Genomic DNA, 17,330 nt, shown 5'->3' with positions numbered 1-17,330 from the left:
TTTAATAATTCACTTTAATAATTCAAAAAAATCTATTATAAATAGAATTCAATAGGTTTCATTATTTCATAGAAACTTGAAAATATTTTTCTCTAAACTCTCTCAATCGATTTACATATATATATTTACTCCGTATTATTTCAAGATATTATTAGTATACATAAAATATTACGTCAGAGTGCTGTCCGAGTGATTTCGAAATTATTTTTCGAGTGGGATTGGATTAAGGAAATTATGGGTTATAGCTATGGAGGTGATTGGGTATGGTCCATGGGTATGCTCGTGAGGTCAATATAGTGTTTATCATCTTCGTTGCGTCTACGTACCTTTCCTGCAATATTGAATCTCAATATTGATACGTGAGTACTCATAATTTAACTTTTACATGCTAATAGTGTATCCCTGACTAGTGCTCGAGTATATAGGATTATGCATGTTTGTACTTTTGATATTGCCTTTAGTTAGGTTATGTTGAATCCTGAATTAGTTATATATGCGACTGAGATAAGGTATAAGATATGCATGTCGTTGGAAAGCTAGCGAAAAATTAAGAACTTTTCATTTAGATATCAAATGATTTCGATGAACGGATTTGAAGTTATAGTCCATCAAATTTTTGTATTATTATTAAAAATGATTATTATTATCGTCGTTATTATCGTCGTTCTAGTTTTATCTTATTATTATTATTATTATTATTATTATTATTATTATTATTATTATTATTATTATTATTATTATTATTATTATTATTATTATTATTATTATTATTATTATTTTTATCAATAAAAGGATTTATCATTAAAAATTGTTATTTTTTATTATTATTACTATCGTTATTATCGTTAAAGTTATAATTAGTATTATTATTATTATCCAATTTTTATTATTATTATTATTATTATTGGTATTATTATTATTATTATTATCATTATTAATATATATATCATTATTTAAAAATGGTTATTGTTATTGTTATTATTATTATTACTATATTATCATTAAGATAATTATTAGTATTATCGTTAATAATGTTATAGTAACTATCATTATTAATATTAGTGTAATTAAAATAAATATTTGTAACACCTAATTATTTTGATTACTATTATTATCATTATTACGAACACGATATAAAAGACGATTAAAAGCTATTAAACGAAACGATTAGGAAATAATGGGTAAGAGTATCATGATAAAATTAAAATATTATAAGATATTGATTTAGATAAAATTATCGTTCTTATTATTTTTATCATTACTATTATTATTAAAATTATTGTTAGTATTAAAACTATCATTTTAACAAAAATTATCATTTTAATAGAAATGTAATTGTTACTATAAAATATCATTATTATTATTTTTTTAAATAGAATTATTATTTTAAATAGAATTATTATTTTAAAGATAATATTAAAAATTATCGTAAATATTAAAGTTATCATAATTAGAATTATCGTTTTATCATAATGTCATCTTAGTAATTATAAATATTGATATTTTTATAATAATAATTATTATTACAAAATAATACAACTTTTACTTACTATCATTATAGATATTATTTTATCAAATAAATATTTGATACAAACATATTTTACTACGTGTAATAATTTACTTTAATAATACCTATCATATTATCTTTATAATATTAAATGAACCCTATAAATTTTATTACTTAATATATATAAAAGTATATTTTATTATATAAATATAATATAAAATTTTATTTATTAATAAATAAATTATATTATTTACTCTAATAAATCTTTTAAAAATATTTAAAAATATAAAACGACGATATTTAAACTATATATTAATCATGTATAGATTTTTGGAAATTATTTTGAGTCAAATTTATGTTTGTTGACTTTTGCATATTAGTCTCGAGCATTAGGATTGTGGTACACTATGACTTGACCTAATTTGTTAGACAAATATTGACCAACACATAAATATATATAATTAATTTAGGTTCGTGAATTCGAGGCCAACCTTGCACTTGTTCAATGACGTTATATGTATTTTTACTACGAAATACAGTATGGTGAGTTTCATTATTCCCTTTTTAAATGCTTTCGCAATATATATTTTTGGGACTGAGAATACATGCGCTGTTTTTATAACTGTTTTACGAAATAGACACAAGTAATTGAAACTACATTATATGGTTGAATGATTGAAATCGAATATGCACCTTTTTATTAAGTATGGTAATCTAAGAATTAGGGAACAGACACCCTAATTGACGCGAATCCTAAAGATAGATCTATTGGGCCTAACAAACCCCATCCAAAGTACCGGATGCTTTAGTACTTCAAAATTATATCATGTCCGAAGGAGGATCCCGGAATGATAGGGGATATTCTTATATGTATCTAGTTAATGTCGGTTACCAGGTGTTCACCATATGAATGATTATTTTTTGTCTCTATGCATGGGACGTATATTTATGAGAACTGGAAATGAAATTCTTGTGGTATATTAAAATGATGGAAATAAATGATTTTGATAAACTAATGAACTCACCAACCTTTTGGTTGACACTTTAAAGCATGTTTATTCTCAGGTGTTAAAGAAATCTTCCGCTGTGCATTTGCTCATTTTAAAGATATTACTTGGAGTCTTTCATAGCATATTTCGAAGAACGTTTCATTCGAGTCATTGAGTTCATCAAAGATTATTATTAAATCAATTTATAGTTGGATAGTGGATATTATGAAATGGTATGCATGCCTGTCAATTTTTGATGTAAAGAAAGATTGTCTTTTAAAAACGAATGCAATGTTTGTAAAATGTATCATATAGATGTCAAATACCTCGCAATGTAATCAACTATTGTGAATTGTTTATAATGTATATGAACGGGTCCTTTCAATAATAGAGATTGGTATTCCATGTCTGGAGACGACTTCCTTCAAATACAGTCGTGCTAACTTCTCCATCTTGTCATCTTCTCTTATTGGCAGGAAGTGTGCTGATTTGGTGAGACGATCAACTATTAACCAAATAGTATCAAAACCACTTGCACTCCTTGGCAATTTAGTGATGAAATTTATGGTAATGTTTTTCCATTTTCATTCCGGGATTTCGGGTTGTTGAAGTAGACCTGATGGTTTCTGATGCTCAGCTTTGACCTTAGAACACGTCAAACATTCTCCTACGTATTTAGCAACATCGGCTTTCATACCCGGCCACCAAAAATGTTTCTTGAGATCCTTGTACATCTTCCCCTTTCCAGGATGTATTGAGTATCTGGTTTTATGAGCTTCTCTAAGTACCATTTCTCTCATATCTCCAAATTTTGGTACCCAAATCCTTTCAGCCCTATACCGGGTTTCGTCTTCTCGAATATTAAGATGCTTCTCCGATCCTTTGGGTATTTCATCCTTTAAATTTCCCTCTTTTAAAACTCCTTGTTGCGCCTCCTTTATTTGAGTAGTAAGGTTATTGTGAATCATTATATTCATAGATTTTACTCGAATGGGTTCTCTGTCCTTCCTGCTCAAGACGTCGGCTACCACATTTGCCTTCCCCGGGTGGTAACGAATCTCAAAGTCGTAATCATTCAACAATTCAATCCACCTACGCTGCCTCATATTCAGTTGTTTCTGATTAAATATGTGTTGAAGACTTTTGTGGTCGGTATATATAATACTTTTGACCCCATATAAGTAGTGCCTCCAAGTCATTAATGCAAAAACAACCGCGCCTAATTCCAAATCATGCGTCGTATAATTTTGTTCGTGAATCTTCAATTGTCTAGACGCATAAGCAATTATTTTCGTTCGTTGCATTAATACACAACCGAGACCTTGCTTTGATGCTTCACAATAAATCACAAAATCATCATTCCCTTCAGGCAATGACAATATAGTTGCCGTAGTTAGCTTTTTCTTCAATAACTGAAAAGCTTTCTCTTGTTCATCCTTCCATTCAAATTTCTTCCCTTTATGCGTTAATGCAGTCAAGGGTTTTGCTATTCTGGAAAAGTCTTGGATGAACCTTCTGTAGTAACCAGCTAGTCCTAAAAACTGGCGTATGTGTTTCGGAGTTTTTGGGGTTTCCCACTTTTCAACGGTTTCTATCTTTGCCGGATCCACCTTAATACCTTCTTTGTTCACTATGTGACCGAGGAATTGAACTTCTTCCAACCAAAATGCACACTTTGAAAACTTAGCATATAATTCTTCCTTTCTCAATACTTCTAACACCTTTCTCAAATGTTCACCGTGTTCTTGGTCATTCTTTGAGTAAATAAGTATGTCATCAATGAAAATAATGACAAACTTGTCAAGGTATGGTCCACACACTCGGTTCATAAGGTCCATGAACACAGCTGGTGCATTAGTTAAACCAAACGGCATAACCATAAACTCGTAATGACCGTAACGTGTTCTGAAAGCAGTATTTGGAATATCATCTTCTTACACCCGCATTTGATGATACCCAGAACGTAAGTCAATCTTTGAATAAACAGACGAGCCTTGTAGTTGATCAAATAAGTCGTCGATTCTCTGTAGTGGGTAGCGGTTCTTGATGGTAAGTTTGTTCAACTCTCGGTAGTCGATACACAACCTGAATGTACCATCTTTCTTCTTGACAAACAAAACAGGAGCTCCCCACGGTGATGTGCTTGGTCGAATGAAACCACGCTCTAAAAGTTCTTGTAATTGGCTTTGTAGTTCTTTCATCTCGCTGGGTGCGAGTTTGTAAGGAGCACGAGCTATTGGTGCAGCTCCTGGTACAAGATCTATTTGAAATTCAACGGATCGATGTGGGGGTAATCCCGGTAATTCTTTCAGAAATACATCGGGAAATTCTTTTGCGACGGGAACATCATTGATGCTCTTTTCTTCAGTTTGTACTTTCTCGACGTGTGCTAGAACAGCATAGCAACCTTTTCTTATTAGTTTTTATGCCTTCAAATTACTAATAAGATGTAGCTTCGTGTTGCCCTTTTCTCCGTACACCATTAAGGGTTTTTCTTTTTCTCGTATAATGTGAATTGCATTTTTGTAATAAACGATCTCTGCTTTCACTTCTTTCAACCAGTCCATACCGATTATCATATCAAAACTCCCTAACTCTACTGGTATCAATTCAATCTTAAATGTTTCGCTAACCAGATTAATTTCTCGATTCCGACATATATTATCTGCTGAAATTAATTTACCATTTGCTAATTCGAGTAAAAATTTACTATCCAAAGGCGTCAATGGACAACTTAATTTAGCACAAAAATCTCTACTCATATAGCTTCTATCCGCACCCGAATCAAATAAAACGTAAGCAGATTTATTGTCAATAAGAAACGTACCCGTAACAAGCTCCGGGTCTTCCTGTGCCTCTGCCGCATTAATATTGAAAACTCTTCCGCGGCCTTGTCCATTCGTGTTCTCCTGGTTCGGGCAATTTCTAATAATGTGGCCCGGTTTTCCACATTTATAACAAACTACATTGGCATAACTTGCTCCGACACTACTTGCTCCGTCATTACTCGTTCCGACACCATTTGTTCCTTTCGTTCTGTTAACCCCTGGTCCGTAGACCTCACACTTCACCGCGCTATGACCATTTCTTTTACACTTGTTGCAAAATTTAGTGCAGAACCCCGAGTGATACTTTTCACACCTTTGGCATAGCTGCTTCTGATTGTTGTTGTTGTTGCGGTTATTATTGTTGTTGGGATGATTGTTGTAGTTGCTGCTGTTGTTGTTGTTGTTGGGCCGTTTGTTGTAGTTGCGATTGATGTTTCAATTGTTGGAATAGTTGTTGCGATTATTGTTGTAATTGCTGTTGTTGTTGTATTGGTGATTCTTATCACCGTTTTCCTCCCACTTTCTTTTGACTTGCTTCACATTGGCCTCTTCAGCAGTCTGTTCTTTAATTCTTTCTTCAATCTGGTTCACTAGTTTGTAAGCCATTCTACATGCCTGTTGTATGGAGGCAGGCTCGTGTGAACTTATATCTTCTTGGATTCTTTCCGGTAATCCTTTCACAAACGCGTCGATCTTCTCTTCCTCATCTTTGAACGCTCCCGGACACAATAGGCATAATTCTGTGAATCGTCTTTCGTACGTGGTAATATCAAATCCTTGGGTTCATAACCCTCTAAGTTCTGTCTTGAGCTTATTGACCTCGGTTCTAGGACGGTACTTCTCGTTCATCAAGTGCTTGAATGCTGACCACGGTAGTGCGTAAGCATCATCTTGTCCCACTTGCTCTAGATAGATATTCCACCATGTTAACGCAGAACCTGTGAAGGTATGCGTAGCGTACTTCACTTTGTCCTCTTCAGTACACTTACTTATGGCAAACACCAATTCGACCTTCTCGGTCCACCGTTTCAATTCGATCGGTCCTTTGGTTCCATCAAATTCCAAAGGTTTGCAGGCAGTGAATTCTTTGTAGGTGCATCCTACACGATTTCCTGTACTGCTAGATCCAAGGTTATTGTTGGTATGTAGCGCAGCCTGTACTGCGGCTATGTTTGAAGCAAGAAAGGCACGAAATTCCTCTTCGCTCATATTCAAGGTGTGTCGAGTAGTCGGTGCCATTTCCTTCAAAATAGTCAAATGAAACAATTTAATCATACAGAATATTAAGAGTAGTCAATAGTATCTCGTAGCATAATATGAACTCATTTATAAAAGCTTTTTCTTCATATTAGCGTTTTATAAGTTTAAATTCGGGTACTACCTACCCGTTAAGTTCATACTTAGTAGCTAATATACAATTCAACTACTACAATTCTATATGAAAAACTGATTATAATAATAAATCACATACAAATATTCTTCAAACTTACAACTTCGCTATATTACATATAACATGAAATATAGTACCCTATGATACAGGAGAGTTTTGAAGATAAATCTAGTTAATACGCAAGTTGTTCAGCAAAGGAAATAAAGACACGTAATTCATAAGTCCAGAAACAAGTCATGCATTCTGGTTTTACTAAGACGACTTCCCATCCTTGGTCTTGTGGAAAATAACCGTTATGACCATTAGCTAGGCAGCATGTTGTAATGTTGTCAAAAGGACGAGGGTTTCGTAATGACCAACAGTCTCGTAATAACCTAAAAACCTCATTTCTTACCCCAATTACCGACTCCGTCACTTGTGGGAATGTTTTGTTTAATAGTTGTAGCCCGATGTTCTTGTTCTCACTTTGGTGAGAAGCGAACATTACTAACCCGTAAGCATAACATGCTTCTTTATGTTGCATGTTAGCCGCTTTTTCTAAATCACGAAGTCCTATATTCGGATATACTGAGTCAAAATAATTTCTTAACCCGTTGCGTAAAATAGCATTTGGGTTCCCCACAATATATGCGTCAAAGTAAACACATCGTAACTTATGGATTTCCCAATGTGATATCCCCCATCTTTCGACCGAAAGCCTTTTATAAACCAAGGCATTCTTGGAACGTTCTTCGAATGTCTTACAAACTGATCTCGCCTTAAATAGTTGTGCCGAGGAATTCTGACTGACTCTAGACAAGATTTCATCAATCATGTCTCCGGGTAGGTCTCTTAAAATATTGGGTTGTCTATCAATTTTGTGTTTTTATACTGTAAAATAGACAAGAGTTAGATTCATAAAAAATACTTATTAATACAAGCAATTTTTACATATATCATAAAGCATAAGTACACTATGTTACATATATTACACCACACGAATACAACTATCTTATTCCGACTCGCTCGTTTCTTCTTCTTCGGTTTTGGTTCGTTTTGCAAAGTTTCTAGGGATATATGATGTTCCCCTAATACGAGCCGTCGTTTTCCACATTGGTTTAGAAAAACCTGGTGGTTTAGAGGTTCCCGGGTTTTTGTCACAACTTAAGAAATACGGGTGTTGATGATACATATAAAGTTCATCGAGTTTGGAATCAAATTTCTCTATTTTTATACCCTTTCCCTTATTGTTCTCTTTTGCCTTATTAAATTGTGTTGGGGTAATTTCTATAACATCATCGGAATCCTTGTCGGGATCCGATTCATCGGAGAATTGGTAATCCTCCCAATACTTTGCTTCCTTGGCGGAAACACCATTGACCATAATTAACTTTGGTCGGTTGGTTGAGGATTTTATTCTACTTAACCGTTTTATTATTTCCCCCACTGGTTCTATTTCTTCTTCCGGTTCCGATTCTTCTTCAGGTTCTGATTCTTCTTCCGGTTCCTCTTCGGAAACTTGTGAATCAGTCCACGAATCATTCCAATTTACATTTGACTCTTCATTATTATTAGGTGAGTCAATGGGACTTGTATTAGAGGTAGACATCTATCACATAATATCAAACACGTTAAGAGATTAATATATCACATAATATTCACATGTTAAAAATATATAGTTTCCAACAAAATTTGTTAAGCAATCATTTTTCAAGTAAACACGGTCGAAGTCCAGACTCACTAATGCATCCTAACAAACTCGATAAGACATAATAATGCAAAATTCTGGTTCTCTAAGACTAACGCTCGGATACCAACTGAAATGTCCCGTTCTTATTGATTAAAAACGTTCCATATTAATTGATTTCGTTGCGAGGTTTTGACCTCTATATGAGACATTTTTTCAAAGACTGCATTCATTTTTAAAACAAACCATAACCTTTATTTCATAAATAAAGGTTTAAAAATCTTTACGTAGATTATCAAATAATGATAATCTAAAATATCATGTTTACACACGACCATTACATAATGGTTTACAATACAAATATGTTACATCGAAATCAGTTTTTGTAATGACCCGGAATTTTCCGTCCAAATTATACTTATGAGATTAATATTTACATAAATTAAACCATACCAACAAGATAAGCAATCCAAATTGTTGAGACTTGTGTTTTTGAAAAGAGTTTTACACAACGTTTGACCGTCCAATATGACCGATGATATCACGAACTATATAACATACGATAATTATACGTTTGTGTATATATATGTATTTATATATATTTAACATGATCTAAGGATGGTTTAACATCTCATTGTGTACTAATGACAATGAGTTATAAGTATATTTTGAAACTACTAACTTAAGTTTTCAAAACGATAACTATACGTAACATTCTTTGATATATATACTTATAATCTATAATGCTTATACATGTATCCTATATATAATGTATTTAATCACTTTTTAAGGACTTAAATACATAAAACAATATAAGTATATTCACAAAAGATAGCTATATTTGAATTCTCGTTCCGTTTCCTCAAGATTTCTATACGTATATCTAGGGTATATGTACCCGTATCATACCCAGCTTATATACGTATTTACTATTGGTATATACACATCAAATCAACATCCTAATCAACATTATTACTGCCCTAGATATGAGGTAATTAGGATTTGTCAAGTAGTATGAATTATTAGTAAGAAAACAAAATTAGGAATCCTTTTCTTTCTTTATAAACTAAAAACGTTTTTATAAATGAACACCATTTATTCACTCCATTTTCTCATACCTACACCCTCATTTCTCTCTCAAAATACTCCTAACTTCATACTTGATCATCTCCAAGCATTTTCCCCATCATTTAGCTTCAATTATAAGCCTTAAACACCATAAGAAAACTCTTTCAAGAATATATCAAAATAACCACCCATTTGAAGAAGTTTACTACCAACCTTTTGATCTAACTCCACCACTCTTTGATTCCAAGATTATTTCTTATCTTTTGCAGTAACTTTGTCCAAGTAACTTGAGGTAGTAACCTTGTTCATAATCTTATTCAATTCATATTCATATAGCTATCTTATTTTGTGGTATAAAATTTTAACAACAAGAACATAGTCTGAATGATTTCAAACATGTTTCCAAACTAAATAGATCCTTCTAACTTGACTTTTAAAACACTTCAAGACCTGTAATATATCATAATTATATGCTAACCTAACAAGATATAACTTGATTTTACAAAGAACATCTTAAAAACTGAATCTACGTCGTCGGAGTGCAACCGGAGGCTGTTTTGGGTTGGATAATTAAAAACCATCTTGAACTTTGAATTGGAAGTTCATGTTTTGGAAAAATGATATTTCTTATGAATATGTTAACACATAAAAATTTCATGGTTTAACTCAAAGTGTAAGTATTTTTAGAAAAATGATCATTAAATGTTGTTTTTATGATGGAAAATGATCACTTTCATAAGTTTCATCAAAGTTTGACCTATAACCTATGATTTCGAATACAAACTAAGGTATTTTCAGTTCATATTCTTAAAATTTGACTCGATCCAAGGAAGTGGCAAGTTGAACCAACAAAAACGGAGTTATAATGAAGAAACTACGACTAAAACAAGATTGGGTATCCGAAGCTAGTTTAGCTACGAAAATATTTGGAGAAAAAGTAAATTAATCATATATTTTCTAATTAATATGATATTTTATATATAATTACTTATGATTTGATTTTATATATTTCAGGACCACCTGTAAACAACACGGGAAGATTAATCATAAGACCTCATGATTGTACGCAACACGTCATTTGACAACACGGTACTTTATGTACGCAACACGTTATTTGACAACATGGTACCATGGGTCGAGATTAATTCTGATCAATACGAATACGATGGGGTCTTCATTTATTTTATTTAAGTAACTAATTGTGGACCACTAACATCGGACTGCTAACTACGGACTAAGAAAATATTAAAAGTATTAAAAGTATATATATATGTAACGATTACTTAAAAAGAAAATATGTTGATATATAATATATATGGTTAGGTTCGTGATATCTATCGGAGACCAAGTCGAATTAAATACCTTCAAGGCAAAAGTGAGTATATAGTCCCTTTTTAAACTCTAAACATTTTGGGATGAGAATACATGAATTTTATGATTTACGTTATGGACACAAGTGATCAAAAATAAATTCTATGTTGAGTTATACCATGGCATATTTCTTTATACTTGGTAGCTAATATTTACATGAGGAATGTAAACGCGAATCCTGTTGATAGATCTATCGGGCCTGACAACCCCAACCGGACTGGACGACCAGTATTCAACGGTTGCACAGTACTTCGTTTTGGTGACTACACTTGGTACGGTGTAGTGAGATTTCATAATAAAGGGAATATGCGACGTTGATTAAATGTTAAGTATGGTTACCAAGTGCTCAACCACTTAGAATGCTTTACATACACTTGCGAGTGTATTATGTTTATAATTATGAAATCTTGTGGTCTATTAACATATTGAAATGATTGTTATGATAAACCTATGAACTCACCAACCTTTTGGTTGACACTTTAAAGTATGTTTATTCTCAGGTACGAATTAAGTCTTCCGCTGTACATTTGCTCAATATAAGGACATTACTTGGAGCCGATCATCGCAATGGGACCAAATGTTGATGACTTCGTCCAGGTGGATTAGGACGGGTCCTTTCAGTTGGTATCAGAGCTGGTTTAATTCCGTTTATGAGTGGGTTAATCGTAGAGGGGGTTCTCACAGTGTTACCTGTGACGAAGCATTGGCTCTTACTCCTCGCGGTCCCTATTAGGGTTGGCTGTACTGCCGAGAGGCGGGCCGTAAAATCAGTGTCTGAGGTACGCTCAGTGGTCACAGGCGGTTAGCTGAGAAGGCACTGAGTGGGATGCGTCCCCAACTTTCAGTTGGTATCAGAGCGGTGGTCGTAGGAAACCAAGTCTTGCATTAGTGTGTCTAACTAGTAGTTGTTAGGATACATTAATGAGTCTGGACTTCGACCATGTCTACATGTCAAAAGTTTTGCTTATCATTTCTAGTCGAAAATCATCTGGTTATCATCCTTAGGAAATTACCTGCTTATCATTCATAAGTCTTGACACTTTTTACTGCATTTACTGCATTGATAGTTTATAGACGAATTCTTATCTTAGCATATCTGTTATTGCGAACTTTGACTGATACCTTTTCAAAGATTCTCCGTAATTTACGGGATTTTGGTATTATATATACATATGTAAATTATGTATTGAAGAGTACCAAATCTAACTCCTATAACCTATTTCATACTAAAAATTCATTTTCCCCATTATACAAGATGGATTCCGCATCTAGTTCGAATTCTTCAGATTCCGACGGTTATGCCGATATGGATTTCCATTCGGGCTCCGAAAGCAGCGTCACCAGAATGGATCAACCAATTTCCCATCATCTATTCTGGATGAATTGGGGATGGGTTCGTAATATACTAAATCACTGGCGACAAGAAGAAGGTGATCCATCCCATCCACCAAATTGCCCTCTTGGCGATGAACCTGAAGCACTTATCTGCGAACCTATTCGAAACACCATTTTCTCTCTCATTTCTAGAGTATCTCGTCACGATTATATACTATCCCATATTACAAATCTTGTTCATTCGCTCGCTCCAACCGCCAATCATCCCGGTGTACTAGCAGAAGTTAACGAACTTCGCGCTCGCGTGACGGGTTTGGAGAACATGGTGCCAAGGTTGCAAACACCAGCAGCAGCACCAGCAGCATAATCAGCACCACCATCAATAACATCAACAATACCATCATCACCACTAACAAACAACATCCGTATCACACGTCTCGACATCATAATCTGTCCCACAAACATCAACATCATACGCACCATAGATACCAAGGAGTACCAACAATAATGAACGATGAAGTATTGATCCATAACTTCATTGATATTCTGCGAAGAATATGTGGTTTCAAAAAGTTTTAGAGATTTCTTATTCTAGCTCAAACTGAAAAGCAAATGAGATTAATATCATATTAACTCATTAAATTCATGATTTCATCTGAAGAAAATATATATGTATATACGTTTTCATAAAGATTGTAATTAAAAGTTCTTTTGTACAAAATATTAATGGTGACATTTTTTTTTTAACGGGTAGGTAATACCCGAGGAATAATTAGATTTCATCTTAATAAGTTACATTGTACATTCGTCGAAGCTGATTCAACAGTCATTTACTATCCTACTTACAACCACCGATATACGTATCCGTTCACCGCAGAATAACCATTTTCATTCAATTTTATATTTGGATTTTGACTTTCCAGAATCCAACAAGTGGCATATGAAGAAAACATATGACATAATAAAATCTGTTAGAAACAAACAAATTAACTATGAAAAATTTTGTTAAGAATCCACGCTAACTGTTCCAGCTAACTTTTCCTAGCTAACTGATTACATTTTATTTATCGCAGTTTATTTATCGCAATTTAATTATCGCACTTTTATTTATCTTCATTTAATTTCTGTAATTATTTTACGCACTTTAAATATCGGGACATGTATACAATGTTTTGACATATCATATCGACGCATCTAGATATATTATTTGGAATCACCATAGACACTCTATATACAGTAATGATCGAGTTCTCTATACAGGGTTGAGGTTGATTCTACAATAATATATATAGTTTGAGTTGTGATCGAGTCTGAGACGTATACGGGTCACGTCACGTATTAATTAATTCGTATATTATATACTAAACTATATATGAATTATTGGACTGTTACTGTGGACTATCGACTGTGGACTAATGACATTGGACAATTAAAATGATTTAAAATATTGATTATAACATATGAAACTAAACATTTCTTCAAGATTGCCACTTGATTTCATCTTAAACCTCATTGTATCTCGACGATTACAATCAGCGTTCAAATCTATCATGATTCTTAAAAACACCTCAATCGAGAGGATAAACTAACCGCACTTCATTTACGGAAGAAAAGATTGATGCATATAGTTATGCACCTGAAAAACCCTCGAAAACTGAGTAAACGTTTGACACGTATCTGTTCTAGTTCCTTTGACATTGTTATTACCGAAGATCGTTTTGCAATCCCTTTCCAAAGTAGCTAATTTTGTCACAGATCCAGCAAGTCAACTCCGACTTTTCATCCGAAACAACTTTATTATAACCGCGATATATATGCGTACTCTTTATTGTTACTGGGGAACCTTTTATATTCCACAATATTACCATCAGCGATTAATCATTCTAAAAAACACAATTCTCCTGAAACTACCTCGGTTTGATAACCGACGACCCAGATCAGTTAACTTTGAAAATGCTGACGAAGCAGCATGTTGTAGATGATCTTAATGGCCAAAAGTTTGATGATGAAGAAAGGAGTGTTAGGAACGCTCGATAGAAAATTTAGTACCGAAAAGCGGATTATGCGAAACTATGAAGAAAGCCGTGGACAAATCACAAAGAATAAGTTTGCCTTCAAAGAATCCAAATGATTCTGTGCCTACTGAAATCGTTAGCAAACATCTTATTTCTCATTCTAAACTTTCACAGACAAATCTTCTTCATCATCCATTGATATTAGAAATTCTAAGATATTCTCGTATGTTCTATTATAAATATCCTCCATATTTCTGGCGATATTTTCACAACTATTCTTATCTGAGATCATTTATCTCTCCGTAATATCTGCAACATAAAAGAAACTGTGTTAGTTTCTAAATTCTGAAACCTTCGAGTTTAAAATATGAATGTTTTGAAGTAGTGTTGGGAACTGAAGCATGGATTAGTATAATATAATGACACTTGATCAACATCATTATATTACAGTAAGTCATGCTGAGTTTCTAATGAAGCATGATGATTCACAGTACCGTCATCATGTGCCATTTACACGACTCTTACATTCTATCTAATCTCTAAACATATCAAGAGAATATTTTTCTGGATGACTCGGTCTTCTCCAGGGTATTCTGGTAATTTAACAAATCAAAATCATTCTATTACCATTTTCTTTTTAGAGCATTAGCTATGTTCATTCTGAATTTCATATCTACGAATTCCGGACCATTACTCGCTTGACTCGAAGTCGGGAAGAGAAAACGAAAGCATGAAGCTCCGAAAAATAATGAAGAATATAAACTCCGATAATAACCCTGAAATTACAAACCGTGTATATCGATGCAGATAGCAATATAAAGACACGGGAGAATTAGAAACACTATAAATACAAGAGTATAGTAGAAGTAAATAGATTCTTCTGGTGGTAGATGAAAAAGAAGAATGACAGATATAAAAGTTAGGAGTATATCAAGAATCAGGACTGAATGGAGCATATTGATGAATGCTTTAAAGTAAGAATCAAGGGAGAAAGAATAGAAGGTGTGAGTCGTGGAAAATAAGGAAATGAAGGGGTGAATTTATAGTGAAATATCCGACAGAGCAATCGAAACAGATTATTGCATATAATCAAAGAAGACCCTGATTTCCTTAATCACCAAAGAACCAAATCTTATTATGTAAGATTCTCTTTAAATCCCTTAAATCACGGAAATCAATCATAACTACGTCATCGGTTAAGACGAATATATTTTAATCATCTCACTCTTTTACGATAGTCTCATTTATATTCTTCACATAATCGAATTGTTTTATCTACATTACTCAATGATGATAAAACTCCATTATCACCTTATATTTGTCATGAAAACCTTCTTATTGTTATCCATAACAACCTCTATCAAATTTCGGGGACGAAATTTCTTTAACGGGTAGGTACTGTAATGACCCGGAATTTTCCGTCCAAATTATACTTATGAGATTAATATTTACATAAATTAAACCATACCAACATGATAAGCAATCCAAATTGTTGAGACTTGTGTTTTTGAAAAGAGTTTTACACAACGTTTGACCGTCCAATATGACCGATGATATCACGAACTATATAACATACGATAATTATACGTTTGTGTATATATATGTATTTATATATATTTAAAATAATCTAAGGAAGGTTTAACATCTCATTGTGTACTAATGACAATGAGTTATAAGTATATTTTGAAACTACTAACTTAAGTTTTCAAAACGATAACTATACGTAACATTCTTTGATATATATATACTTATAATCTATAATGCTTATACATGTATCCTATATATAATGTATTTAATCACTTTTTAAGGACTTAAATACATAAAACAATATAAGTATATTTACAAAAGATAGCTATATTTGAATTCTCGTTCCGTTTCCTCAAGATTTCTATACGTATATCTAGGGTATATGTACCCGTATCATACCCAGCTTCTATACGTATTTACTATTGGTATATACATATCAAATCAACATCCTAATCAACATTATTACTGCCCTAGATATGAGGTAACTAGGGTTTGTCAAGTAGTATGAATTATTAGTAAGAAAACAAAATTAGGAATCCTTTTCTTTCTTTATAAACTAAAAACGTTTTTATAAATGAACACCATTTCTTCACTCCATTTTCTCATACCTACACCCTCATTTCTATCTTAAACTTCATACTTGATCATCTCCAAGCATTTTCCCCATCATTTAGCTTCAATTATAAGCCTTAAACACCATAAGAAAACTCTTTCAAGAACATATCAAAATAACCACCCATTTGAAGAAGTTTACTTCCAACCTTTTGATCTAACTCCACCACTCTTTGATTCCAAGATTATTTCTTATCTTTTGTAGTAACTTTATCCAAGTAACTTGAGGTAGTAACCTTGTTCATAATCTTATTCAATTCATATTCATATAGCTATCTTATTTTGTGGTATAAAATTTTAACAACAAGAACATAGTCTGAATGATTTCAAACTTGTTCGCAAACTAAATAGATCCTTCTAACTTGACTTTTAAAATACTTCAAGACCTGTAATATATCATAATGATATGCTAACCTAACAAGATATAACTTGATTTTACGAAGAACATCTTAAAAATTGAATCTACGTCGTCGGAGTGCAACCGGGGGCTGTTTTGGGTTGGATAATTAAAAACCATCTTGAACTTTGAATTGGAAGTTCATGTTCTGGAAACATAATATTTCTTATGAATATGTTAACACATAAAAATTTCATGGTTTAACTCAAAGTGTAAGTATTTTTAGAAAAATGATCATTAAATGTTATTTTTATGATGGAAAATGATCACTTTCATAAGTTTCATCAAAGTTTGACCTATAACCTATGATTTCGAATACAAACTAAGGTATTTTCAGTTTATATTCTTAAAATTTGACTCGATCCAAGGAAGTGGCAAGTTGAACCAACAAAAACGGAGTTGTAATGAAGAAACTACGACTAAAACAAGATTGGGTATCCGAAGCTAGTTTAGCTACGAAAATATTTGGAGAAAAAGTAAATTAATCATATCTTTTCTAATTAATATGATATTTTATATATAATTACTTATGATTTGATTTTATATATTTCAGGACCACCCGTAAACAACACGAGAAGATTAATCATAAGACCTCATGATTGTACGCAACACGTCATTTGACAAC

This window comes from Rutidosis leptorrhynchoides, chromosome 4 (assembly GCF_046630445.1).
Source record: "Rutidosis leptorrhynchoides isolate AG116_Rl617_1_P2 chromosome 4, CSIRO_AGI_Rlap_v1, whole genome shotgun sequence".
NCBI lineage: Eukaryota > Viridiplantae > Streptophyta > Magnoliopsida > Asterales > Asteraceae > Rutidosis > Rutidosis leptorrhynchoides.
Note: the sequence above shows the minus strand (reverse complement) of the source record.